The sequence below is a fragment of the Eulemur rufifrons genome, chromosome 4 (assembly GCF_041146395.1).
Source record: "Eulemur rufifrons isolate Redbay chromosome 4, OSU_ERuf_1, whole genome shotgun sequence".
Taxonomy (NCBI): Eukaryota; Metazoa; Chordata; class Mammalia; order Primates; family Lemuridae; genus Eulemur; species Eulemur rufifrons.
The window spans coordinates 1673989-1700859 of record NC_090986.1 but is presented as its reverse complement, the minus strand read 5'-3'; the positions used below and the strand labels follow the sequence as shown (position 1 = coordinate 1700859).

Below are 26871 nucleotides of genomic sequence, written 5' to 3'. Positions count from 1 at the left end.
AGATTACAGTTCATGCAGAGTGAGAGTAGAGGGTAAAAAGGTGTAGACATAGGGAATCTCGGACCATTTGTTATTGCAGTGACAAACATTGTAGTGAGACCTGGTGTTTTGAGAAGAGGAGTAGACTGAGAGTTGCCCATGTTTCTGGAAAGAGTAGGGGTCACACAGGGCCGATTCTACTCAATTCTAGGCATCCTAGAATGAGGGAATAGCACGGGAGTGAGCAGAGTGCGTGAACTCGAGCAGAGTCACAACAGGCATCCGTGTGTCCAACGAGGGCCCCAGGTGCTGAGAGTCCTCCGGCTCATGGACAGGACTTTTGAGTCGACACAAGTAGACAAGAACGAGCTTGTGAGGTCCTACTCACTAGGAGCAGGATGTCTCCAGGATGTGGATTTGAAGGTCAGTGAAGGAAGAAGACCTGTGGGACTTCTCAGGGATGAGAGCACGAGAGATAGGGGGAACCCCTGGGTGAGTTTGCCAGCTTTTACTCCCTGAGGATGAAATGTGAAGTGTGAAGATCAGCAAAGGGAAGATCCGAGTCCTGGTCCTGTGTCTGCCTCTCAGCTTGGTTCGGGAGGGTCCGGGTGCACAGTACCCTTACCTTGGCTGAGCTAGCGAGCTCTGACTACACGCCAGGATCAGAGACAAGTTCGAGAGGGACCCCTGCATGGCTCAGGAAAGATCCATGGAAACCTTGCCAATGACCCAGGGACTCAGAGGAAGGCAGGGTTCGGGAGTTAGGCCAGGATGAGCTGCCGCTGCCTACTGCTTCCCGAGTTGCAAGGCTTGCCTGCTAGAGATGCAGAGTCCTGTCCACCCAGTGTGCCCTCCAGGATTTCGGTGCCAAATGTTAGGTCCAGAGCAGAGAGAGAGAGGCACACATGAAGCCTCAGGCATAGCAAAAGGCTGTTTATTTTGAGCATGTGGGTGCAGACATGTGGAGGCAAAAAAGCGTCCACACCGAGGTTGAGGAAAACCTTGGGGTTTATAGAGGGTTTCTCAGGGGGGAGTGAGTACTTGGGCCAAAACAGCTGCTGCATTAATTTTTTTTAACAAACATTTTCGGGGACCCCTGCCCCAGACACATCCATCCTTCAGCTCTGGCGTCGCTCTTATCAGGGGAGCTAGGGAGGGATGAACTTCCTCTCTATCAGGGAGGGAGGGGGAGGAATGCTGGCTGCAGCTGTCTGTTAGATCTACAAAGTCCAGGGACTCCCCAGACTCCTGCAGCTATTGTTTTGTAAGCCTGTGTTGCATTAACCACATTGTGTCCTATACATACATTTCAAGTTCCCACCCGGAACAAACCTATCTGTTTTCCTCTAAGTTAATACGGAAGTACAAGAAATGATTCTTCAAAAAAAATGTAGTTTAGTCATGCTGAGTGCTTTTGAAAATTGGAAAGTCTCAGAGATTCGCCAGAAAATCACTGTCCTTCTAACCCTGCCTTGATGCTTGGTGCCTTCACCCCAAGAGCAGTGGGGGACTCTCTGAAGTTCCCTTATCTAACACAGAAAGCTTCTTATGAAAGTCAATACAATTGCCTTCTATCGCCTTCCTGTTGCTTAATTACCTAATGCAGATATATATACTACCACTCCTGAATGGTGTTTCTCTCAGCATAATGCCTGCCTCTCAGGTTCATTCAGATGCCAAAAAGAACAATTTACCTGTTAATTTCTTTCTCCCTGGTCCATTCATTCTTGCTAATAATCGTTTTTTGCTTCTCAAAAGAATGGTATGTGTTCTCCATCTGCCTATCCTATGCAAAATAGTACTTGAGCATCTGAACCCCAGTGGGAGGTTGGGGTAATCCCTCTCAGATTTCCCCAAATACATTAATACATGCATATCCCTTTTCTCTTATCATTTGATATTCAGTGAACCTTCTGAGAATAAGGAGAAAAGTTTTCCTTTGGCTTCTATATTAGTAATTTATAGGAAATAAATTTGAGTTACATTTTGGTTTGCTGAAGTAGGAACACAGGGCACTAGAGCCATTGCAGTCTAAATGCCTCCTATTTATTTTAACACTCCATAGGGGGACTTGTGTTCCCTCCATTTTCTTTTCTTTTCTCTCTCTCTCTCTCTTTTTTTCTTTTTGGGACAGAGTCTTGCTCTATTGCTGGGGCTGCAGTACAGTGTCATCATCATAGCTCACAGGAATCTCAAACTCTCAGGCCAAAGTGATCCTCCTGCCTCAGCCTGCCAAGTAGCTGGGACTACGGGCAAGACCCACCATGCCCAGGCAAATTTTTTGCTACCTTTAGTAGAGATGGGATCTTTCTGTTGCTTGAGCTGGTCTTGAACTTCTCACCTCGAACTATCATCCCACCTCAGCCTCCCAGAGTGCTAAGATTACAGGTGTGAGCCTCCGTGCCCGGCCTACCTGTATTTTCTAGATGTATGGCAAGTGGGGCATTAATTCGCCACCCTGTTTCCTCAGCCTAACTGTTGTAGGCCTTACAGTAAAATCCTAAATGTTCAGTTCCTTTCCTACATTTCCAAATGCCAACTTCGCATCCAATTTACAATATGAGCTGTTTTTCCTTTATTGCCCAATGCAAACAGATGGAGTATTTTAGTTTTCTTGTCATTTCTTTACATAACAGTGGGTGGTTGTTTTTAAAATATTGGTTTTCTATTTCTGAACATTTCACATGGGAAGAAAACACAATAATTTCATGGCACTCTGCTGTAAAAATCTATGTGTCTCCCCTCATTTAATCTTCCTTAGGCACACACACTTTACCAGAATGTCTTCAGGTGAGGTTCCTGTCTAGAAACTGTATGGGATGATGTGTCCTCAGCCACGCTTATGTCTTTTCCTGGTCCTGGGTAATGACCCAAGTACCAGGGTCCTTACTTCTCTGGGCACGACCTAAGATGCCCAAAGCTGCCATGTTTTCTGGAGTGCGCCATGAATATCAGTCTCTGGGACATCTCCGCCCAGAGGACAGCCTGAGGTATGTGGTGGAGTCTCTCAGGGGAGCAGGTGAATTTCCTGGAGGTTGAGAGGAGTCTCTGCTTCACCTAAACAGCTAACCCATTGGGAGTTTAAGAATTTTTTGTACCAGCCTCTGTTTTCATTCCTTTGAGATACATTACTGGTCAGCCCATCACATGCTGGTATTCAGAGGAAATTTCACAAATCATTCCTGCCCTCTGAATTCTCTCAATTTTGTGAAGGGAGAAAAACTATTTCAAAGGACAAGGTTAACCCACCCCAACAAGGTGGTGCAAAACCCTGCAAAGCAGTACAGCCTTGATGTGTGCTAGAAGGCAGAGTGCATTTTCTTTTGGGAGGGTGGTCATCGAGCACTTTAGTGAGCAGGATGGCGGTGGGAGGATGTCCCAAGGGATGTGATGACCTTACTTGACACTCAAGTCAGACATTCCTGTATTCCAGTCACCAGTGCCAGTTTTTGAATTTGTTGCCTTGAAAAGCTTTGTTGCTTTATTTCAGCTTCAGTTTTTCATTAATTGTAAAATGCAATGTATCTCCACAGCTTGAAAATGAGAAACTATTTCTGAAAAGGCAAGAGAAAAGTAAAATTCAGATAAGTGAATTAAATATATAGTCGTATATTCCATTTCATAAAAAAAAAAAAAATCTTCTTTATGATTTCCCCCCAGAATGAGTGTAGTAAGTTTCTTAGAGCTGTTGTTTTTCAGGGGTGATTTCAAATGGAGTCCCAGGGCTTAGCTTTGGAATGCTACCATGGAAAAGACAGAGACAAAGTCTCTTTTACTTTATGACTGCCTAAAACTGAATGCATTTTGACAATACAATGTGCTAGGTAAATTGATTAGTTACACGGATTCACCAAAATGTTGTCCTTTCATTGAGAGTGGAGAATACGGAGAGTGGTTAGCTCTGTTCTGACTTATGGGAGTTGTACTTTAACAGTAAATCCTGTGTAATGGGACTTGAAAACTCTTGAGAAATGTTCATGTATGATTGTTTACTAAATGAATTGTATCCATGGAAGTAACTGTTAAAGGAAATGTTTATTTTGTGACAAGAATAGATAATTTTGCTTTTCATGTTGAAGTATGAAATGTGAATCCCTTACAATTTGCTTACCTCCTATAAACATCAACACGGAGTTTATGGGATTTTGCTGAATTATTTATTTATTTATTTTTGAGACAGAGTCTTGTTTTGTCACCCTGGCTAGAGTGTAGTAGTGTCTTCATAGCTCATTGCAACTTCAAACTCCTGGGATGCAGTGATCCTCCTACCTCAGCCTCCTGAATAGCTCAGATTACAGGTGTACACTACCATGCTTGACTAATTCTTTTCTACTTTTAGTAGAGATGGGGTCTCACCCTTACTAAGGCTGGACCCAAACTCCTGGCCTCAAGTGATCCTCCTGCCTCGGCCTCTCAGAGTGCTAGGATTACAAGCATGAGCCATCATGCCTGGCTTGAATTATTCAAACACTGGATGTTTTCTCATCCGAAACTAAGTGAATAATGTTGTTTGGGAACCAGAGTTTTGAGCCCAATGACTAAGCGAATGTCAATCTTGATCTTCCAAAAGGTGGTCATTGAGGGCCCAGGGAGCCTCCCCTGCAAATGTCCCAGCTTGCTCCCATCAGCCAGGAAAGGAGCCCTTTATACTGAGAAGCTTCAGAGCCCTAGGAAGCTAGGGTTGACCCATAGGCAGATGAAGTGGAGGTTGGGATGGAAGTAGGGGTGAGGATGAGATGCGCTTTCTGAAAGTGTAATTCCTAGGGCTCTTTCTAGACATTGTCCACTACAACATATTTGAAATTACAGTTTGTTTTTCAATAAAATAAAGTCTTAATTATTTAAAGAAATATTGTGATAGCGGAAAGTACCAAGTATAAATCTGCAAGCATGCTGAAGGTTACACAGAGAAGGACTTTTTTTCATCTAGAGGAGCAAATGACTTTAGAAAGAAGGTGGGAGGGGAAGGGCAGGATGGATGGTGGAAAAGTAACATCCTAGCTTAGAGGGTTTTTTACCCTGAAGTCGGCCCCTTCTTAGGAGGAGCACAAAGGGGGTTTGCATGTTGGCTCAGGCTGAGGATCAGTCAATGTTTAGGGGCCTGGGGGGAAGGAGAAAAACTTAAGCAAATTTTGGTCAAGAAATATTTTGTTCTGACCACTGAGAAGAAAACTGTTCTAATTTTTTTTTTTTTTTTTTTTTTTTTTTTTTGAGACAGAGTCTCACTCTGTTGCCCAGGCTAGAGTGAGTGCCGTGGCATCAGCCTAGCTCACAGCAACCTCAAACTCCTGAGCTCAAGCGATCTTTCTGTCTCAGCCTCCCGAGTAGCTGGGACTACAGGCATGCACCACCATGCTCGGCTAATTTTTTCTATATATATTTTTAGCTGTCCATATAATTTCTTTCTATTTTTAGGAGAGATGGGGTCTCGCTCTTGCTCAGGCTGGTCTTGAACTCCTGAGCTCAAAGGATCCGCCCACCTCGGCCTCCCAGAGTGCTAGGATTACAGGCGTGAGCCACCGCGCCTGGCCTGTTCTAATTTTTTATGAGGCAATAAATGGAAATTTAAAGAATCTGTCTCAGGCTTTGTGATAGGTAAAAAAGAAGGAGTAATCTCTTTTATAATGGGAAGGATATTTCCTTGCAGTAAGCCGCTATTACAGAACACAAAGGGTGGGTGATGTCTTTCATCACAACGATTTACCAGGATTACCTGCCCAAATCTTCCCCCGCCACTTTGCCTCACCCGTACATCTCTTCCATTGGGCTTTTTCTGAGTGGAGTACTTTATAGTACACCAAATTGATGAATGTAAGTAATGTGGTTTGCTGAGTTCATTGACTAGTTTTATCAAATTGTTAAACTTCAGAGGGTGTTACAGGAGCATCTTATTGATAGGCAGTTGCTCAAAATTGTGCATGGGCACCTGGGGCTGTCACTGGCATCTGGAGTGAGTGCAGTGTGGTAGGACTGAGCCCTGAACTCATGAGGTCTGTATGGAATCTCTGGTGTCAGAATTGAGTTTTGGAGAAACATTTGGTGCTGAAAAGGTGGTCAGTGTTCATCAGACTCCACACATTTGGTGTGAGAAGTGTCAGGTTTCTCAGGCAAGGGAGACTCTTTTCTCCAGCACATAGGCTGTCACACCACGTATTGTGCCATGACTCTGCATCTCCTCCTGGGGTCAGAGGAGACTGAGGACACAGGAGGAGCCCTGAGGTCAGATCCCTCTGCAACTTGCTGCCCCACGTGATTCCCACCCATTCATGCAGTGGTGCAGCAGGCACTGATGGAGCCACGCCCCTCCCAGGCAAGTCTCCTCCCTCTGGAATGGAGACCACAGCTCCATTGCTCTTAGAGTTTCCTACCAAACATCCACACTGGAGTCCTGGTTTAACTCCACCCCCAGACTCCAAATCTACAGCAGAAATCTGGCCCTCCACCAATCCAGGCTTACAGCTGGATCGCCTGTTTATAGTCCCATGCCTGCATGGACACAGGAATGCCAGGGCATATCCCAGCCTGAGCTAGTATCTTTAGCACTGACGGCCCAACGTAAGTGACTGAGGCAAGCATACTAATTGATAGAGGTTTATTGGGCCAACATATAAGGATGCGCTTGGGAAAAACCAAACTACAGACAAATCTGTGACTTTTTCCAAGGGGGGATTCTGGAACTTCAGTATTTAAAGGTGACATGGATAGAGAAAGTAAAAGGAGGGCATGTGGGCAAAATTGTTACATTGTTGTGAGCCCAGAAAATTTACATATTACATAAGCTAAAATTAATGTTTGAAGAGGAAAGGGAAGTGTAGGAAGAATCAATTATGTAGATGTCCCTGGATAGGTAGAAGAAAGGTTGATCTTGTTTCTCTTACGCACTTGGGAAGATAAATTTGTAATCAACATTATTAGTGTGGAGTTGAACAGACTCTAGTTCTAGGAGCTAGACTGAAAGTGCAGATGAACAGTTACAACTTATGAGTCCTTACTTATGGAAGGCCAATGAGGAATTTCCTTTTCAATGATCTGTGTGGGCAGTCCATGCATATCCCTGAAACCTTTTACCTCTCCATGATCTGGCTGATGCAGTACTAACCATTGATTTGTAAGGTGTTGCATGACTCAGCCTCCAAGCCTGACTTTTACTTCTGCATAAGGAACTTGAGGGATTGTCCCAAGATTTTTGGTTTCTTCTACAGCACCAGACAGTCCTTACACCAGCTCTGCACTGTCTCCCACCCATGGGTCCTTGATAGCACTTGTCTGTCTTCTGATTTTTTTCTTCCCCACAAACCTTCTTTCTTGTGTAGATAGTGTGACTAAGGCTACTCCTCTGGTGCCTGAATTCAGCACCCTCTGGAATTAGACTCATGGGTTGAAGGCCGTGGCCCTTGACATGGCTGTTGTAAGAGCAGATACAAATGAAAAATATCAACTGGATCCTTCAGCTTAAAAACATGAGAGCATACTCTCTTCTCTTCCTTAAAGTTTTTAATTTTGTATGTAGTTTTTCTCTGCCACTTTGAAATATATGTAAATTATTTTATGAGTTAACAGGTCTTTTGTAAATGTATTTTAACTCGGGATTCTCTTTCTTTAAAATCTAGGGACCATTGCTTTGAAATGTAAATAGTCAAAAAAATCTGCATGAATCCCAGTTTCTTTTAGAGTAGGAACCTCTCATTAGTAGGCACCTAGCTCCAAGTGGCAAAGTTGTCTTCTGTCATGAAGATATGAAAGGGTTTGTTTTTCTTTTCCTTTGAATATAGCTAATTAGTAAGCACAGATGGCCTTTCCAATTACTGGGTAAATTTTGGGTGAACTACATTTGAAAAATGGTGCTGACAAATCTATTTGTGGACTAATGATGTTGACTTTTCTTTATGTCTTTGCAATCTCTTATCAGATTGCCTGAGATGTACATGACATTCTTGTTTAATTGTATAACAAAAGTTTTCCTTCTGTTTTACCATTGTGGAGAGTTATTCTGGGCCTGGAAACAATTTTGTTTTTAATTATATTTTTGAAACACTTGACAATTACCAGGCATGGTAACAAATTATAAAGTGCTCACCAGGCTTCACTCTAAAGAGCTCTTTCCTTCTTGGCCTTCCAGTAATAACGCACAATTGTGCAACACAGTGCATGGTGCCTCCAATATCTTCATGTGGAATGGTCTCTCTGCCTATTTGCAATCTGCTATGTAGAGCAGTTTGACCATATCTCTAGAAAAATAATGTTACAAGACACCAATCATCCCTTGCAGCTGTTTGTCAATGACCCTGGCATTTTCAGACCTGAAATTTATCCAGAGCCTGTTGGGCTTGCAAATCCAGCCAGGTAGACAGATGTGCATTGAGTAGGCGTGAGAATCTTAACTCCCTCTACTCCTCTTTGCCAAATAGTCATGAATATGTAGAGGGTATCAGCTTCTTCCCTATTCCTCCAAGACCTCAATCTGCAGCTGCAAATTCTGAATCCAGGTCCTCATGATCATAAGGATGTGATAGAGCAGCTTCCATGAGCAACTTCTAGTTTCCCCCTCATTCTGTATCACCCAAGAGTACAGAGCCAGGTTGATTCCACCTGTAATCCGCACATAAGGCTGGCCTCTACCTGGAATTCACAAGGCAGGGCCAGTCTTGGGACTGAGTTTGTACAGAAAACCTGAGGGAAACATTTTCTGCATTGTGAGAAGTCAATATAGACTTTGTGAAGCCAGGCTTTACTAAATGAGGCCTTTCAAGTTTTCCAGATATTGCCCAGGGAGCTCTTACAGCTGAATGAAGGGTTCCTGTTGTAAATAGAATCTAGTGGCAAAATCTGTAAGTGTAAACAAGCACCTCAGCTGTGGGAGGCCAGGGCTACAAAATATTCACAACCATGATCACAACTACAGCTTCCTATACAGTTACTAGAGCAGGGTGTTCTTCTCCTTCCTCATACCTAAAAGTCACCCTATAAAGGACAGATTATGTCACACCTGGATCCAGGATCAGCTGCCCTACCAGGGCATTTCCATTTTCTCTGCTGACGTCACAGTGTCAGCCTGATTCTCTCCTGCCTGGATCAGCATGGGGACATCAGCCCAAGCTCACTGGGGACCCTCTCACCAGCATGTGGGAGGCTTGTGGACATTTGGGGATGTCCTTCCATGCTGGGGTCAGGATGACAGGATATAATTCCCCTCCATTTCAGAGGAAGAGGAATAAGTCATCCAGGCTTTGTTCCTCCTCACACAGAAAGAATCTCCCTTGTTGGTGTCCAGATTGGAGTTGCTGCCATTTCCTGGTACTTCAGTGATAAACAAGGAGGAGGTCCTGAGACACAAACCAAAAGAACAATGAGTTCTTTCCATTTCATATGAGCGTTAGAGGAACAAGTAAAGCAGGCATGGTTCCTCTTGTCCAATCTAGAGCAAATGGTTAAATGGTTGAATTCAGCATCATGTAGTCAAGTCAAGGAAGTTGTTCAGACTTTTGCTTCATTTCGGCCATTTTCCTTATGTTGTGGGTTCTGACATCAGCACATGAAGGCCATTTATGAACAGAAGAGTTGTTTTTATTTGTATTTACTGCTTCTACCTTGTTAAGAATAAATATTTAGCTTCTAATATAATTCCAGAAAAACTTAAGTGTTTTGATTAAACTGCTTATTATTGTATGTTATAAAATGTATGAAGAAAGCTAGGGTGGTGACTCAGACCTGTAATCCCAGAATCCTATGACTTAGTGTGGCCTGGAATAACAAATGGTTTATGTGCACAGTAGAGCCTGAGAGGCAATGCTTAGCTAAGTGTTTTCAGCCCCAGTTTCCAATTAGGATCACGTGTCCAGTTTAAAGAAACACCATCACCGGTGCCCTCCCTGCAGATTCCATTTGTTGGGGTTGGAGCATCTATGTAGTTTTAATGAAGTGCCCCACGTGATGCTAAAGTGAGTCCAGGGTCAAGCACAAGGGTTCCCAGATATATTTATGAAAGTTGAGTCCAGTCTTTGTTCCACGGGTACCTCAGAGAGTCTTCCCTGCATGGGTTTGTCGGGTGCAGGGCAGCACAGCCCAGGCCATGTGCCCACTGCTGTAGCACATATTGCTGGTGTCTGCAGTAGAGGAGGGCACCTGTGTGCAGGAAGGGAGAGAAATCACTCATTGGTCTCCATGTAGAAGCTCCATGTTGATGACTGTGTGATGAAGGACAGGGAAGGGTGGATTTTTTGCACTTCAAGGTCCCTCTGCCTGTGGGTGTAGTCGTAGCAGATGAAGGGGCTGTGCTGATGCCTTTGATGGCACTTTATCAAAATGCAGATGTGATTTGTCCAGATACTCTCACCTGAGAAAAAGTTCCAGAGAAGGAAGAGGAAGAAACGGCTGTTTCTTATGTACAGGTCCCAGGTCCAGAACCATGTTCACTTGTCATCCTGAAATGTCCTGTGTTTAGAATGAAAACCTTTCATTCTCTTGGAATGTTCTTGCCTGATACTTTTGTTTCTATGATTCTTTTGTCCTTTTTTCTTGTAATGGTGAAGGTGCTCTGAAAAATCTTCCCTGTATATCAGAGCTTTCTATTCATTCCCTCCAGGACTCTTATGTGCCACGAACACTTCTCAAAAAGTTTATGAACTGCAGTATAGAAAATGTTCCCTTTGTGACTGTCAAACTTGGGATCATGTGGCTGCCTAGGATTCTTATTTGGGATAGTGTCAGGTCCTTGGGTATCAGTGAAGAACGGGAACACAAAACTGTTTAGGTTCCATGTGGATGCTCCATCAGCTCTGTGCATAACAGGATGAAGTAAATGCACTCTTAAAGTGCTGACATTAATGCCTAGAATCACTGAGAGTTTTAAAAAAGAATAATTAGAGGAGACATGGTTTCTAGGATGCCAAGAAAAGACTTTACATACACTATTAGAGATTATAAAACATGGGCGATACATGTAGCTTGAGGTTTGCATAAAATTGATGTTTCCTCATGATTAGATTCCAATTACGATTTACTTCTTTTGGCCACTATCCTCACAGCAATGATGTTGTGTCCGCCCATGTGAATCAGCATCTGATACCAATTTGCTCTGTTATAGTTGTTAATTTTATACACTTAGTTAAGGTGCTCTTTAACAGATTGTTCCACTATAAATTATTTTTCTCCATGAATACATACCTTGGGAAGATGTGTGTAAACCATCACATTGAATCTGGAAGTTGCACTTTGTTCTTAGATTCTCTTTCATACAGCTTGCTTTGGAAAAGCAAGGCTCTCATCTTTATTTACTGGTCTGATACACTGGGGTAAGCCCTGGCTCCACCACTTGGTGGATGTTTGCCAAAACATCTTCCCGGGCCAGAAGCATTGGCATCACTCATGAAGCTTGCTAGAGATTCAGGCTTCATCCCGTATCTTCTGAAACAAAATCTGCATTTTAACCAGATCTTCCGTTCATTGTTGTACACATGAAAATTTGAGAGGTACCTTCTAACCCACCATGACTTTTCCATCAGAGAAATATACACAACTTAGTCATGTATCATGTAAATAAAGCACTCAAAAATGTCCATGGCTGTTTGTGTGGCCTTACTTTTATGCTGCATTATCTAAACTAATAGTATCTGCACTGTTTTTGTGGCTGTTATACTATCCTCTTTGCACAGACTTACAGAATACATTAGGAAATACTTTTTTGTTAAAATTATCTTATGGGATAATCCAGTCACTTGTATAAGTCCGAACCAGTTCTCTTTACTCTCTCATTTCACCAGTAGTGAAATTATCTCTGCCCAGGGCTCCTTGGTAAGTATGTCTTGTTTTTTTTTTTTTTTCCCAGGAACTGTTGACTTTCATGGACGTGGCCATAGAATTCTCTCTGGAAGAGTGGGAATGCCTGGACCCTGCTCAGCAGAATTTGTATAGGGATGTGATGTTAGAGAACTACACAAACCTGGTCTCCCTAGGTGAGGAGAACTTCGACACACCATTCCCATTCCACACTAATAATTTCATATTTTTTATAAATTATTTTCTGGGAGTTTCTGCTTTGCGTGAATGAGTTTCTGATCCTTGTTTCCAAGAAAAACTTAGGGATTTTTGATATAGAAAAGAAAATATTCAAAGTGTTTTATCTTGACATTAATCTTAAATCTTTTTGAGCTGCAAATCTGTATCTTTCACTCTACATTAGTAGTAATAGCAGAAATGTAGTGGCATAAAATATTTTTGCCCATACCTTGAAATGCAATTTCCACCACCAATTTTTGATTCAGTAGTACTGGGTAGAGGAGCTAAGAACCCCAAAATATTAAATGCTTTCTAAGTATTCTAAAGTTTCCATCAGGAAAGAGTATTTGGGGATTATTTTTCTAGAGTTTTCTATGTGTTCTCTTTTCTCTACTGAGCACAGTACTAGATTGGTAACTGGAGAATCCCAGGAAGAGTCATGTGAATTTTTTCTAATAAAATAGGTCTTGCTGTCTCTAAACCAGACCTGATCACCTGTCTGGAGCAAAGACATGAACCTTGGAAGGCGAAGAAATACATTGCCGTATGCAAATACCCAGATAGGTGGGAGTGAATGAAGCAGATGGCACAGGGGAGAGAGGTCCAGAATTTAAGGAGGAAGCCAGACCTCAAAATGGGGTTTGGGAAGCTGTGCTTCAATGAAAATGATTTCTAAGAAGCCTGGGTTTCTTTCCCTTGGTCTCGCATAAGGGCATGTCTTGTCTTTGTTTTTTAATTCTCTAAGCACTAATTCCCCGTCAGTGATCTTCCTTGAAGGTTACAGTGAGAACCCAAGTTCTGTTCGTGGCTTACAAGGGACAGCAGGATCCGAGTCCTGTTCTATTGCCTTTCAGGACATGGTAATATCTGTGTATTTTTGAGGAAGTCTCTGTGAAATAATTTGTTCATTTTCCTTTTGCATCACATCTGAAACGTGTGAGTGAAGTTGTTTTATTAGTACTTGGTTCAGGTATCCCAGGCACACCACAAACAGATGTGGTATGTTTTCTGCTTTATGGTTTCCTACCCTATGGAGGTTTTAAATGTAATTTTATAGGAAACTCATACTCAGTAATTTAGCAGAGCTCTCTAAATAAAGGTAATCGAACATTATTTTACTTTTCAATTCTGTCTTTGTATCAACTATGCTAAATAATTTAAACTCTATATGCCCAAATTCCTCCACTTTAACGTAGCTTAAGGCATCTTTTTTCTACATTTCTTAAATTTAGTATGTCTTTGGGAAGCTTAGAACATTACTGAGCATGTATTAAGCTCCCACTTGTTACTTTATTTTTTAATAACTGTCATTTTACTTTTTCTCTTACTTAGTTTGAAGTTTACTCAACTGTCTCATTCATACACACACACACACACACACATACACGTGTGTAGATGTGTAACTTTTTTTACACATAAAAGTTATACATAATTATTGTATACAGTATAATTATTTGACATTTGTAGACATTGTGAAATCAAGTTAATGAATATACCTATCACCTCACAATCACCTATTTTTTTCTATTGAGAACACTTAAGGTCTACTACTGTCTTGGCAAATTTTAGGATACAAGTTATTATTAGTCATGGTGCTATACATTAAGTCTCCAAAATGTATTCCTCAGATAACTAAAAGTTTGCACCCTTTGAACATCTATTTTCCCCACCGCAGGCCCTGGAAAGCACATTTGTATTCTCTACCTCAAACTTTTTAGCTTCCCTATATAAGTGAGATCATGCAGTATTTGTCTTTCTGTGCCCGGCTTATTTCAGTTAGCATATTGTCCTTCAGGACCATCTGTGTTGATGAAACATCTGAATTATATTTTTTGTGGCTAAATAATATTCAGTAGAATATATATATATTGTGCATATATACCATATTTTCTTTATCCATTTAGAATTTTACAAACAGCTTGTTTTCATATCTTGTCAATTATGAATAATACTACAAAGAACATAGGGATATAGATATTTCTTAAAGATAATTTTTTTTTTTGTAAGAGTCTCACTCTGTTGCCTGGTCTAGAGTGCTGTGGCATCAGCTTAGCTCACAGCAACCTCAAACTCCTGGCTCAAGCGATCCTCCTGCCTCAGCCTCCCGAGTAGCTGGGACTAAAGGCACATACAACCACGTCTGGCTAATTTTTTCTATTTTTAGTTGCCCAGCTAATTTTTTCTATTTGTAGTAGAGATGGGGTCTTATTCTTGCTCTGGCTGGTCTCGAACTCGTGAGCTCAAGCGATCCTCCCACGTTAGCCTCCAAGATCGGTATTATTATAGTCATGAGCAACCTCACCCAGTAAAAGATACTGATTTTATTTCCTTTGGTTTTATACACAGAAGTGGGATTGCTGGATTCTATGGCAATTCTATTTTTTCATTTTCAATAGCACCTCCATACAGGTTTTTGTAATGACTCCGTGAATTTGTAACTCACCAACAGTATAAAGCATTTCTTTTTCTTCATATGCTTGTCAAAATTTGTTGTCTACTCTTTGATTTTAGCCATGCTAACATGTATGAAGTGGTATTTTAACATGATTTTGATTTTTAAGTCCCTAATGATTAGTGATGTTGAGCATCTTTTCATATACTTATGGCCATATATATGACTTTATTGGAAAAAGATCTTTTCAGTCTTTCTCCTATTTTTCAATTGGGTTATTATCATTATTACTGTTTTTGTCTCTTATCAGACATATGGTTTGCAACCGTTTTCTCCCATCCTTTATGTTTTCTTGTTTCCTTGTCTTCTTTGCTGTACAAAAGCTTTCTCAGTTTAGTGCAGTCCAACTTCTATATATTTACTTTTGTTGTCACATGTGTGATGTTGTATCCAAAAAATTCATTGCCAAGGTAATTATCAAGGAGGTTTTCCATATGTTTCTTTTATGATTTTTAAGGATTTGTGCTTTATATAAGTCTATATTTTGAATTAATTTTTGGGTATGGTATACAAGAAATGGTGTAATCATATTTTTTTCTTGTGAGTATCCAGGTTTTCTAGCACCAAGTATTGAAGTATTGGTGAGACTATAGTTTCTGCACTGTGTGCTCTGGGTGTCCCTTTCAAAGATGAGTTGTCTTTTCATGCATAGATTTTTTTCTGGGCTCTCTGTTTTGTTCCATTATTTTTGGGTTATTTTTTGTGATTTTTTTATGCATGTTCTAGTCCGTTTCTATTACTATAGTTTTGAAATTAGTTTGAAATCAGAAAGTATGAGGCCTCCAGCTTTGTTCTTCTTCCTCAGTATTATGTTGGCTACTGAAAATATATTGCAGTTCCATAAAAATTATGGATTGTGTTTTTTATTACTGTGAAAAAATGCCATTGAAATTTTGATAGGGAGTCCATTGAATCTTTAGATGACATTGCATAATATGGCCATTTAACAGTATTTATTCTGCTAGTATATAAACCTGTGAAATCTTTACATTTATTTGTGTCTTCAATTTCTTTCGTCACCAACTAATATTTTTCAGTGTAAATTGCTTTCACCTTTTTAATTAAATGTATTGCTAAAATGTTTATTATTTTGATGCTTCTATAAATGAGATTATTTTCTTTTTATTGGAAAGTTTGCTGTTACTATATGAAAACACAAGTGACGTTTGCATGCTAATTTAATATTCTGCTCATTTATTCAGTGCATTTTTTAGTTAAAAGAGGTTTTTTTTGTACTATTTAGGGTTGTCAATATATAAGATCGTGTCATCTATAAATAGTGAGTTTTCTTTTCTTTTTTATTTGATGGCTTTAAAAGTTTTTTTCCCAATATTTTTGCGTAATACTTCCAATGTTATGATAGAATAGAAAGACTGAAAGTGTGTACAATACAGCCTTGCATTTGTGTCTGTGCATTTGAAGGAGCAAATGTGTCATCCAGTTTTCATAAACCAATTTCAGCAGGTAAAGCTCTTTCCTTTCTGGGTCCACAGCCTGATGGGTTATCCTCTGGACTTTCAAAGAATAGGGGTTCCAGCTGGCTTACAAGGCTGCTTCTAGGTCAGCTTTGATTCTTCCTTTTAGTGGGTCTTTTACTAGGGGCTTGGACAGTTGTCAATTCTGTCTTGTTCCTGGGCAGACTGGATTGCCCTCGGGACTTTGATCTGTTGGGCGGGAAGTTGCAGTTGGGTCTGCATATGGTGGGGAGGGTGTCAAGTATATGTATGAGTGTGGCTCCCACTGAATATGTGAGAGGTTTTCCCCAGGACATGGTGTTGGTCCCTAGGTGTGCAGCACTGGCCATGGACTGTGGCTGAGAGAACTGGAACTGAGGTACAGCTGCTTCAGAGACCACAGTGAGTGCCAAGGTGTGTAGGCCTGCCTCCATGGACACAAATGGATATTCCCTGCAGGCTTCTGGAGAGGGAGGATCATCCCTAGACCATGGCTGGGAGGAGCTGAAGTTGCTTCAGCTCTGAAGTAGAGTCACTTCAGAATTCTCAGTGGTACCATGTGGAGTGAGCAATTTCTTGGTCTGTATCGAAGACCAGGGGTTCTCAAGTTTACCACCTGAATGAGGGCCTGCCTTCTCAAAATGACCCTCTGTGGTCTTGGGCTTTAGTTTTATTTTACAACCTCCTCAAAGCTTTTATAAAGGCACCTAGATTTTGAGACAGGGGTCTCATAATATCACGCAGGGTGGTCTCAAACTGCTGGACTAAAGTGATCCTATTTCCTCAGCCTCTGAGTAGCTGGAATTACATGTTCGAGCTACTGTGCCTGACTTTCACAAAGACACTTTTGTCCATGGATGGCTGCCAAATTTTAGTTGCTGTGGGGAGACAGAAAAGTAGGAGACTTCCTATGCCACCATGTTGTTAATGTCACTCTCTCTATACAGTCTCACTTTCTATTTTGTTCCAAATCAAATTTTACATCTAAACATTTCTTGTTTTGCAATTTTATATTATGGCATTACGTTTTTAAGTTATGTCCTTTGACATAAGTTTATTGTGTGTTTTGTTTTGCCTACACATTATAATTTTGGTTGAAATTGCAGCCTCCTATGTACAATTTATCAATGTCTGATTTAATTAAAATAAAAATCAGCCATATGTCTATAAAAAATTACATATTTTACCTATACATTTATATATTTGGGAACCCTGATTTTATAATGTGTGTGTGTGTATGATAGGTTTATATATAAAATAAATCTCAAAATCTAAGTGCCTTTATAAGAGCTTTGGGATCTAGAATCCCAAATATAAAAATATTTTTTATATATGTGAATCATAGGTTTTCAGTGAATGAACCTTGTATTACTATTTAGTTGTCCTTCTTTGTCTCTTGACAGTTTTGGCTTAAAGTAGTATGTTTTATGAAATAGGACAGCTTTTGACTCAAAATGTATTTTGCCTAATATGATTGTGACTCTCCTGCTCTCATTTGCTTGACCATTGCATGGAGTGTGTTTTTCCATCCTGCCACTTTCAGTCCAATTTTTGCTATTAGAGCTAATGTGAGTCTGGTATAAAGAGAATGTAGTTGGATCTTGATTTTTGAATTTCCTTAAGCCCTTTTACTCAATTTTTTTCTTTTGATTGGGAATTTTAGTCTATAAATATTTAAATAATTGTTTGAATGGGAAGGGCTTACTATTGCCATTTTATTAATTGTTTTCTTTGACTCTTGCAGGTATTTTGTCCTTCTTTTCCTCATTTTCTGCCCTTTCTGTCTCATTGATTTTTGTAGTGACTTGCTTTGATCCTTTCTTATTTAAAAATGTATCGCTATAGGTATTTTATTGTGGTTACCATTTGGATTACATAAAAGCACTTATAGTTCCAACAATGTAAACTTGTAAGTAATAACTCTTCTTTACTTGAATACAAAAATTCTTCTTCATTACATCTGCCTTAAAATTTTTATGGATGTCTCTAATTGTATCTTCTTAAACTGTATATCCATTAACAGATGTTTCTTTCTTTCTTTCTTTCTTTTTCTTTATTTTTTGAGACAGTGTCTCACCCTGTTGCCCGGGCTAGAGTGAGTGCCATGGCGTCAGCCTAGCTCACAGCAACCTAAAAGTCCTGGGCTCAAGCGATCCTACTGCCTCAGCCTCCCAAGCAGCTAGGACTTACAGGCATGAGCCACCATGCCCAGCTAATTTTTTTCTATATATATTTTTACCTGTCCAGATCATTTCTTTCCTTTTTATTCTTTTTTTTTTTTTTTTTGTTGAGACAGCGTCTCACTTTGTTGCCAAGGCTAGAGTGAGTGCCGTGGCGTCAGCTTAGCTCACAGCAACCTCAGACTCCTCGGCTTAAGCGATCCTACTGCCTCAGCCTCCCGAGTAGCTGGGACTACAGGCATGCGCCACTATGCCCGGCTAATTTTTTCTATATAGATTTTTAGTTGTCCATATAATGTCTTTCTATTTTTAGTAGAGACGGGGTCTCGCTCAGGCTGGTCTCGAACTCCTGACCTTGAGCAATCCACCCGCCTAGGCCTCCCAGAGTGCTAGGATTACAGGCGTGAGCCACCGCGCCCGGCCTCTTTCTATTTTTAATAGAGACTGGGTCTGGCTCTTGCTCAGGCTGGTCTCAAACTTCTGACCTTGAGCGATCCTCCCGCCTCAGCCTCCCAGAATGCTAGGACTACAGGCGTGAGCCACTGCACCTAGCCTAACAGATGTTTCTGATCATTTTTGTGCTTTTATCTTATAAACTTTAAAGAATGATTAAAAGCATTTTCTGCACCATGATTCTAATACTGCAGAACTTTATTCAGATGTAGTTGCATCTCTTTCCCAGACTGAGTTTCTTTTATTTCAGAATATTAAGGGGATACAAATATTTTTGGTTACATGAATCACTTTTGTAACGCTTGAGTCATGACTACAGGTGTGCCCATCACCCAAATATTGTTCATTGTACCCATCAGTCAGGTTTCTGTTTCTGTCCTTCTTCCCCCTGCCCCCTGCTTGATTTCCACCAAGGTTTACTTTCCTCTGTGCACGTGTGTGTTCATCAGTTAGTTCCAATTTAAGAATGAGTACATGTGGTATTTTTTCCAATCTTGAGATACTTCCCTTAGGATAATTGTTCCAAGTTACAATTATCCCTTAGGATAATTGTTCCAAGTTACATGTAAATTATTGCAAAAGGCATTAATTGATCTTTTTGTGGCTCAGGAGAATTCCATGGTGTAAATATACCACATTTTATTAATGCAATCAAAAATTGATGTGCGGTTGGGTTAACTTCACATCTTTGCTGTTGTGAATTGTGCTGAAATAAATATTTGAGAACAAGTATCTTTTTGATAGAAAGACTTGTTTTCCTCTTTGTCGATACCTAGTAGTGGGATTGCTGGATCAAATGGTAGGTCTGCTTTCAGTTCTTTGAGAAATCTCCATACTGTTTTCCATAGAGGTTGTCCTAATTTGCAGTCCCACCAACAGTGTGTAAGGATTCCTTAATCTCTGCCTCCATGCCATCATCCCCTGCTCTCATGTGCAATGTCTCTGCATGGATTCTTATCAGCTCCTCCATGAGCCCAGAGTTCTGCAGTGGATGGGGGAGACTCCTCACAGTTCAAGCTGGCTGCAACGTTTATTCCTCTTCTAAAAAGCAGTGCTGGCCAGGAGCGGTGGCTCACGCCTGTAATCCTAGCACTCTGGGAGGCCGAGGCGGGTGGATCGCTCGAGGTCAGGAGTTCGAGACCAGCCTGAGCAAGAGCGAGACCCCGTCTCTACTAAAAATAGAAAGAAATTATATGGCCAACTAAAATATATATATAGAAAAAATTAGCCGGGCACGGTGGTGCATGCCTGTAGTCCCAGCTACTCGGGAGGCTGTGGCGGTAGGATCGCTTGAGCCCAGGAGTTTGAGGTTGCTGTGAGCTAGGCTGACACCATGGCACTCACTCTAGCCCAGGCAACAGAGTGAGACTCTGTCTCAAAAAAATAAATAAATAAATAAAAAGCAGTGCTACTTCAATTCTGCTGTCTTCTCCTCTTCCCAGTAGTGTGCATTGTATTGTGACCCCTGGCTTAGGCTCTGAGTTGGGTGGTGCTGATAAGAGTTGACTACACCATGTTGGATTGAGTCATTAGGTGCTCTAATGGGCTATATGGTAATTCTCCCCATCAGTGGTTGATGCTTGCAGGAAAGAGCCAAGAGCACAGGTTTTCTTTTGTGCCTGGAATAGGCTTCAGCCTCTTAGGAGAAGCATTTGACTGTCCCAGACAGTGGGAGGGGCCTGCAGTCCCCAGGGGATTGCTTCCTCTCCAGCACAACAGAGGAGAGTAGGACAGTGACGCTGGGTGGGGTTAGGTTGAGCACGTCTCAGAGGCTTTGCAAAGTCTTGGCAGGGCTCAAAGTCCTATCCCAGGGCCCTGGGAAAAGCCACTGGGAGAGGGGTCAAAAAGATCTATCAAAACTAAAAACACTGCTTATGGGGGAGGGGCTGTCTGTAATTCACCAACTGGCTCTTGGAGTGAGCTCCGCCCCTCTCTCATTACCCCTGCCCTGAGGGGCTCCCTCCAGTGTCTGTTTGCAAATGGGCACAGAAACATGCTGCCCTCAGCCACAGTGGAACCACAGGCTGGGAACTTCGAGTCTGACAGCGTGGCTTTCCTGTGGAGGTCAGGTCCCCAGAGGTAAAGGTGTGGAGAACACTGTAGGTGATGAAAGGTGGCTGCCCTCCCAGCTGCAGTGGGTGGGGCAGGGAGGAAGAGAGCCAGGAAGAGAGCCAGGACCCTGGCTCCTCCAGTCGCCCTCCTTGGAAGGCAGCCTGCAGGAAACGTCCAAGCTCCAGACCAACTCCTGTTCTCCACACGATTCAGTGGGTGCAGGAGTGCCCATGCGCATAAACGTGGGGAAGCTCACATACAACTCAGTAGCCCACTGATTACCACAGGTGTGTAGGAAGGAGAAACGCAGTGCTCCCTTATTCCTTTACTGCGCTCTGAGCCTCTTTGGGTTTGATTCTCACCAGTTTCTTCTCGTCTTTTTCTTTTTCCGTTTTCGTGTTCTGCTTCACAGTTTCCCCCTGTGAAGTACGCAGCAGGCTCCGGCACCTCCTCCAAACTACACATGAGCTGTGCCCATTCCTCCCTTTTCTTTACCTAAAACACTTTCTTCCCTCTGGGGTGCTCCAGCAAGTGATGGCTCTAGTAGGCCCTCTGGCCCTCTCCCCTCTTCATTAATTATTTTTGTATAATTTTGTGTTGTTTTCTAGCATCATTTTATTTTCAATGAAAGGGGCTTCCTTTGGCACTTCTTGTAGGGCAGATCTAGTGCTGACAGACTCTGTCAGCGTCTGGTCATGTTGATAAATCTTTTTTTTTCTTCTTTTAGGAGGATAGTTTTTGCTAGATACAGCATTTTCTGCTGTGCGGTTTTTGTTCTTTAGGCACCGTGACTATATAACCCAATTTCTTTCTGCAGAGCAATGTTTCTGATAACAAATCCACTGGTTCTCTCATAGAAGCAAGCTTACAGATCACACATCACTCTTCTGTTCCAGCTTTTCAGATTCTCTTTTCTGTGACTTTCAAAGCTCTACTTATAATGTCTTGCTATGGGTCTTTTTGTTTATCTTTGTTAAAGTGTGTTAAGCTTCTTGATTTCTTTTTTTCTTTTTTTTTTAATGTCCTGTGTGACTCGGAAAACAACAAGGAGGATATCCATATAATGCAGAACAAACTTTAGGTACAATAAAGACTTCTATAAATGTATTATAGCTATACTATAAAGATATATTATTTGTAGAAATACATAATGTATTACAAAGTTTATGTGATAGATTACATTTGGGGTGAGGCAGCAAACCTGGCTTAATGCAGGGGGCATCAAGGGTCAGAAGGCCTGAGAGCTGGACTCAGTTCTGCTGGTCTTAGTTCCTTGACGTTACTCACATAAAATAGCCCTTCTCTACTGCCAGTTTTATTTATTTCATTTATTTTATTTTATTTTTATTTCAGCTCATTATGGAGGTCCAAACGTTCAGGTTATATACATTGCCCATGTCCCTGCATCCCCCCCAGTCTGAGCTTCAAGCGTGTCCACTCCCTAGACAGTGCACGTCGCACTCATCACGTAGCTATGCACCCATCCCCTCCCCCCACCGCCATCCCCCCCAGTCAGAACTTCAAGCGTGACCATTCCCCAGGCAGTGGGCATCACACTGATCAAGTAGGTATACACCCATCCCTTCCCCCCAGCCCCACCTCTGTCCGATGCCCAATTGGGGTATTCCCAAATGTGCACTGAGGGAAACCAGTTTGCTGGTGAGTACATGTGGTGCTTATTTTTCCATTCTTGGGAAACTTCATAGATACTTAATAGAATGGGTTCCAACTCTCTCCAGGAGAACCAAAGAGATGCCATATCGCCATTATTTCTAATAGCTGAGTATTATTCCATGGTATACGTAATACCACATTTTGCTAATCCATTCATGAATTGATGGGCATTTGGGTTGTTTCCACATCTTTGGAATTGTGAATTGTGCTGCTATGAACATTCGGGTGCAGGAGTCTTTTTTATAGAAAGACTTTTGTTCTTCTGGGTAGATGCCCAATAATGGGATTCCTGGATCGAATGGTAGGTCTACTTGAATCTGTTTAAGGTATCTCCACATTTCTTTCCAAGGGGTGGCACTAGTTTATAGTGCCACCAGCAGTGTATGAGTGTTCCTGTCTCTCCGCATCCATGCCAACATGTATTGTTTTGGGACTTTTTGATAAAAGCCATTCTCACTGGAGTTAAGTGATATCTCATTGTGGTTTTGATTTGCATTTCCCTGATGATTAGAGATGTTGAAAATTTTGCCAGACTTCAAACTATACTACAAGGCTGTCATTAGAAAAACTGCTTGGTATAGGCACAAGTGCAGGGACACTGACCAGTGGAACAGAACAGAAAATCCAAATATAAAACCATCCCCATATAGCCATCTAATCTTTGACAAAGCAGACAAAAACATCCTCTGGGGAAAATATCCCTGATTTAATAAATTGTACTGGGAAAACTAGATAGCCACATGTAGAAGACTAAAACAGGACACACAGCTTTCACGTCTCACAAAAATCAAATCACGGTGGATAACAGACTTAAAACTTAGGTGGGAAACTATTAGAATCCTAGAAGAAAACGTAGGAAAGGCTCTTACAGAATTGGCCTATGCAAAGAATTTATGAAGAAGGCCCCTAAGGCAATCACAGCAACAACAAAAATAAATAAATGGGACCTGATCAAGTTAAAAAGCTTCTGCACAGCCAAAGAAACAGTCACGAGAGTAAACAGACAACCTACAGAATGGGAAAAAATTTTCGCATACTGCACATCAGATAAAGGACTGATAACAAGAATCTATTTAGAACTCAGGAAAATCAGTAAGAAAAAATCAAACAACCCTATCAAAAAGTAGGCAAAGGACATGAATAGAAATTTTTCAAAAGAAGATATAAAAATTGCTAACAGACATATGAAAAAATGAGCTTCTTGATTTCTTAGTTGTTTTTCTTACATTTTAGAATTGCTCAGTCATTTCTAGTTGTTTTCTTCAGCTCCACAGTTTGTTTTCTTTTATATGTTTTGTTGCTGTTTTAATTTTTCTCTATTCCCTGAGTTGCCTGTGTTTCCATTTCACTCATTGTGTACTATTCAGATGGGGCTTTTTAATTTTCTCAGGTATTTTATATATCATTATTTCTTTATAGTTCATTTCTGATTATTTATTTTGTTTCTTTTATTGGGCTATGATATCCTGATACTTTGTGTATGTTATAATCTTTCGTTGATATTTAGGGATTAAATAAAAATTCATCTGTCACAATCTTTAAAAATTGGCTTTGTCCTGGGAGATTCTGATATGAATTGCTTGGGCTACAGATTCTTGGAGCCTCCCAAATCTATTCTCAGGATGTTTATTCTGTGGAATTGTATGTTTATTTTCCAGGTAAAGTGATTTTTCCGTTTTTTTTCTTAAGGCCCTGTAATCATTTGCTACACCTATTGTATGCCACTTGTACTGAAGTCTCTCTGCTGCTCTAACACTCATTTACTTTTGTTTTCAGCAAACCCAGTCTACCTTCCAAAGCACAAAACTATTTCGTTCAGCATTCTGTGTTACGGGAGACACTAACCAGTCTCTGGAAAGGCCCCTAGAAGTCCAAATATATATGTGTGCCACAATTCTCTTTCTTCTTTTGGGGAGAATCCAGGAATTGATTTTTTAAACCCATATAAACCATGCTATATTAATATTAGGAAGCGCAATGGTATGTAAATGTAACAAACTTTTCTTCCGCTTCTATGTGGCTTTTGGCATTGTGCTCTCCCGGGATGCTGCAAACATTTAATTGGTTTTAAAATTCACACAGAAGCAGTTTGGTCAGTATATTTTTTATTAATGTTATGTAGCTGTCACTGTATTAGGGCCTGTGGTACTTTACTATTTTGATAATGTGCTTGCTATAATTTTATATGTTAGATTTGTAATAGATGTTCATCTAAGGCTGAAAAAAAACAAGTGGGATAATTTGTTATTTTTGTTTCTTTCAGCTGTGTCTTCTTATTACACCCAAGACCATTTGCCAGGGAAAAGCCTGAAAGATTCATTCCAAAAAGTGCTACTGAGAAATTATGAAGGCTCTGGACTTCATAATTTAAGCTTAAGGAAAGACTGGGAAAGTGTGGGTGAGCGTAAGGAGCAGAGAGAATGTCATAATGGATTTAACCAATTTTCAACAGCTAGCCATTGCAAAGTCGTCAAATGTAATAAATGTTTGAAAGTCTTCAGAAAATTATCAAAACAAAATAGACATAAGAGAAGACATACTGTAGAGAAAACTTTCAAGTGTAAAGAATGTGAAAGAGCCATTAACAAATGTTCACACTTTACTGAATATAAAAGAATTCATACTAGAGAGAAACATTACAAATATATAGAATGTGGCAAAGTCTTCAAATCTTGCTCACGCCATTCAAATCATAAGTCAAGTCATGCTGGAGAGAACCCCTACAAATGTGAAGAATGTGGCAAAGCTTTTAAGTGGTTTTCAAACCTTAATATACATAAGAGATTTCATACTGGAGAGAAACCCTACAAATGTGAAGAATGTTGCAAAGCTTTTAAGTTGTTCTCAAACCTTAATATACATAAGAGAATTCATACTGGAGAGAAACCCTACAAATGTGAAGAATGTAGCAAAGCTTTTACCCAGCTTTCAAACCTGACCACCCATAAGGCAATTCACACTGGAGAGAAACCCTACAAATGTGAAGAATGTGGCAAACCTTTTATCCTGCGTTCACACCTGACCACCCATAGGAAAATTCATACTGGAGAGAAACCCTACAAATGTGAAGAATGTGGCAAAGCTTTTAAATTGTGTTCAGAACTTACTTATCATAAGAGAATTCATACTGGAAAGAAACCCTACAAATGTGGAGAATGTGGCAAAGCTTTTGTCCAGAGTTCAACCCTGACCACACATAAGAGAATTCACACTGGAGAGAAACCCTGCAAATGTGAAGAATGGGGCAAAGCTTTTACTGAGCATTCAACCCTGACCAAACATAAGAGAATTCATACTGGAGAGAAACCCTACAAATGTGAAGAATGTGGCAAAGCTTTTATCCAGCGTTCAAACCTGACCACACATAAGAGAATTCATACTGGAGAGAAACCCTACAAATGTGATTGATGTGGCAAAGCCTTTACCCAGTGCTCTTACCTTACTCTACATGACAGAATTCATACCTCAGAAAAATCCCACAAATGTAAACAATGTGGCACATCCTTTAATAACTGTTCACATATTACTTGACAGGACAGGGGTCATACTGTATAAAAGAGGTATAAATATAAAGACTGTTGAAACACCTTCCAGAAAATAAAAGTCTTAGAATGCAACATGGTATTGATACAGGGAAAAAATTAGAAGTATAAAGACTGGTGCAATACATTTACTTATATCACAGATCTTATGTATTGTACACAGAATTCATACTGGTGATAAACCCCCAACAATTTTTTTAAATTGTATTGAACTTCACAGAATTTGGACTGGAGAGAAGCCCTACAAATAAAATAAATGTGGAAAACTATTTGTTCAAAAAATATGCCTTTGGAAACATCAGCATTAATATGAAAACATATATTAGAGATACAAGAAATATGAAAAAATTTAATCATAAATTAAGTCTAAATAAGCATCAGAGGATTTAGAGTAGAAAGCATCAAGGCACTAACACTTTCAGACATTAAAGCAGAGAGTTGATTATGAAGAATAATCCAAAGATAAAATAGATAATTTATGTGTATGTAGGCTTACATAGAGCAGTAGATTGATTTTTGGAGGGTTATAATTACACTCAAATTATGCTATTTTGCATTGAAATGATTTTAGATGTTTTAAAAATTAAATATTGATGTAGTTCAACACTTGCTACTATGCTTTCATTCCTATTCTTTCTGTGAAAGGATGTGGCCAACTTTTGCTGCATCAGAGCTATGCAAGAACTTTCTAAATTATGTAGACATCATTTTTGCACTCTTGAAAGGAATATAAAGGACACCAAGATGTAATATTCACTAAGAAAATCTAAGTGGAGGGGGGTGGGGAAAAAAATATGAAACTATTGTTTTTAACTTGCAAAAAAAAAAAAAAAAGGAATGGAAAAACAAACACCACATGTATTCAGCATTAAATTGGTACTAATCAATCAACACTTATGTGCACAAAAAAAAAAAAAAAAAGAAAATCTAAGTGGAGAGGCTCTTTTTGATCCAGCCAGAGCACTGTTTTAAGTAAGCTGTATGGTAGGTTTTTAATGTAATATTCTTCTGAGGACATTTTCAACTTTAGAAGTAAATTGTTTTACCAATTGTATATTAAGTAATAGAACAAAGTAGATTTTGAAATGCTG

At 40.4% G+C, this 26871-nt stretch overlaps 1 pseudogene; it reads left to right on the top strand.

Annotated features, from left to right (window-relative positions):
• The first annotated feature begins 306 nt into the window (after positions 1-306).
• On the top strand, positions 307-25769 carry LOC138382888 (zinc finger protein 682-like; annotated as a pseudogene).
• Positions 25770-26871: the final 1102 nt, after the last annotated feature.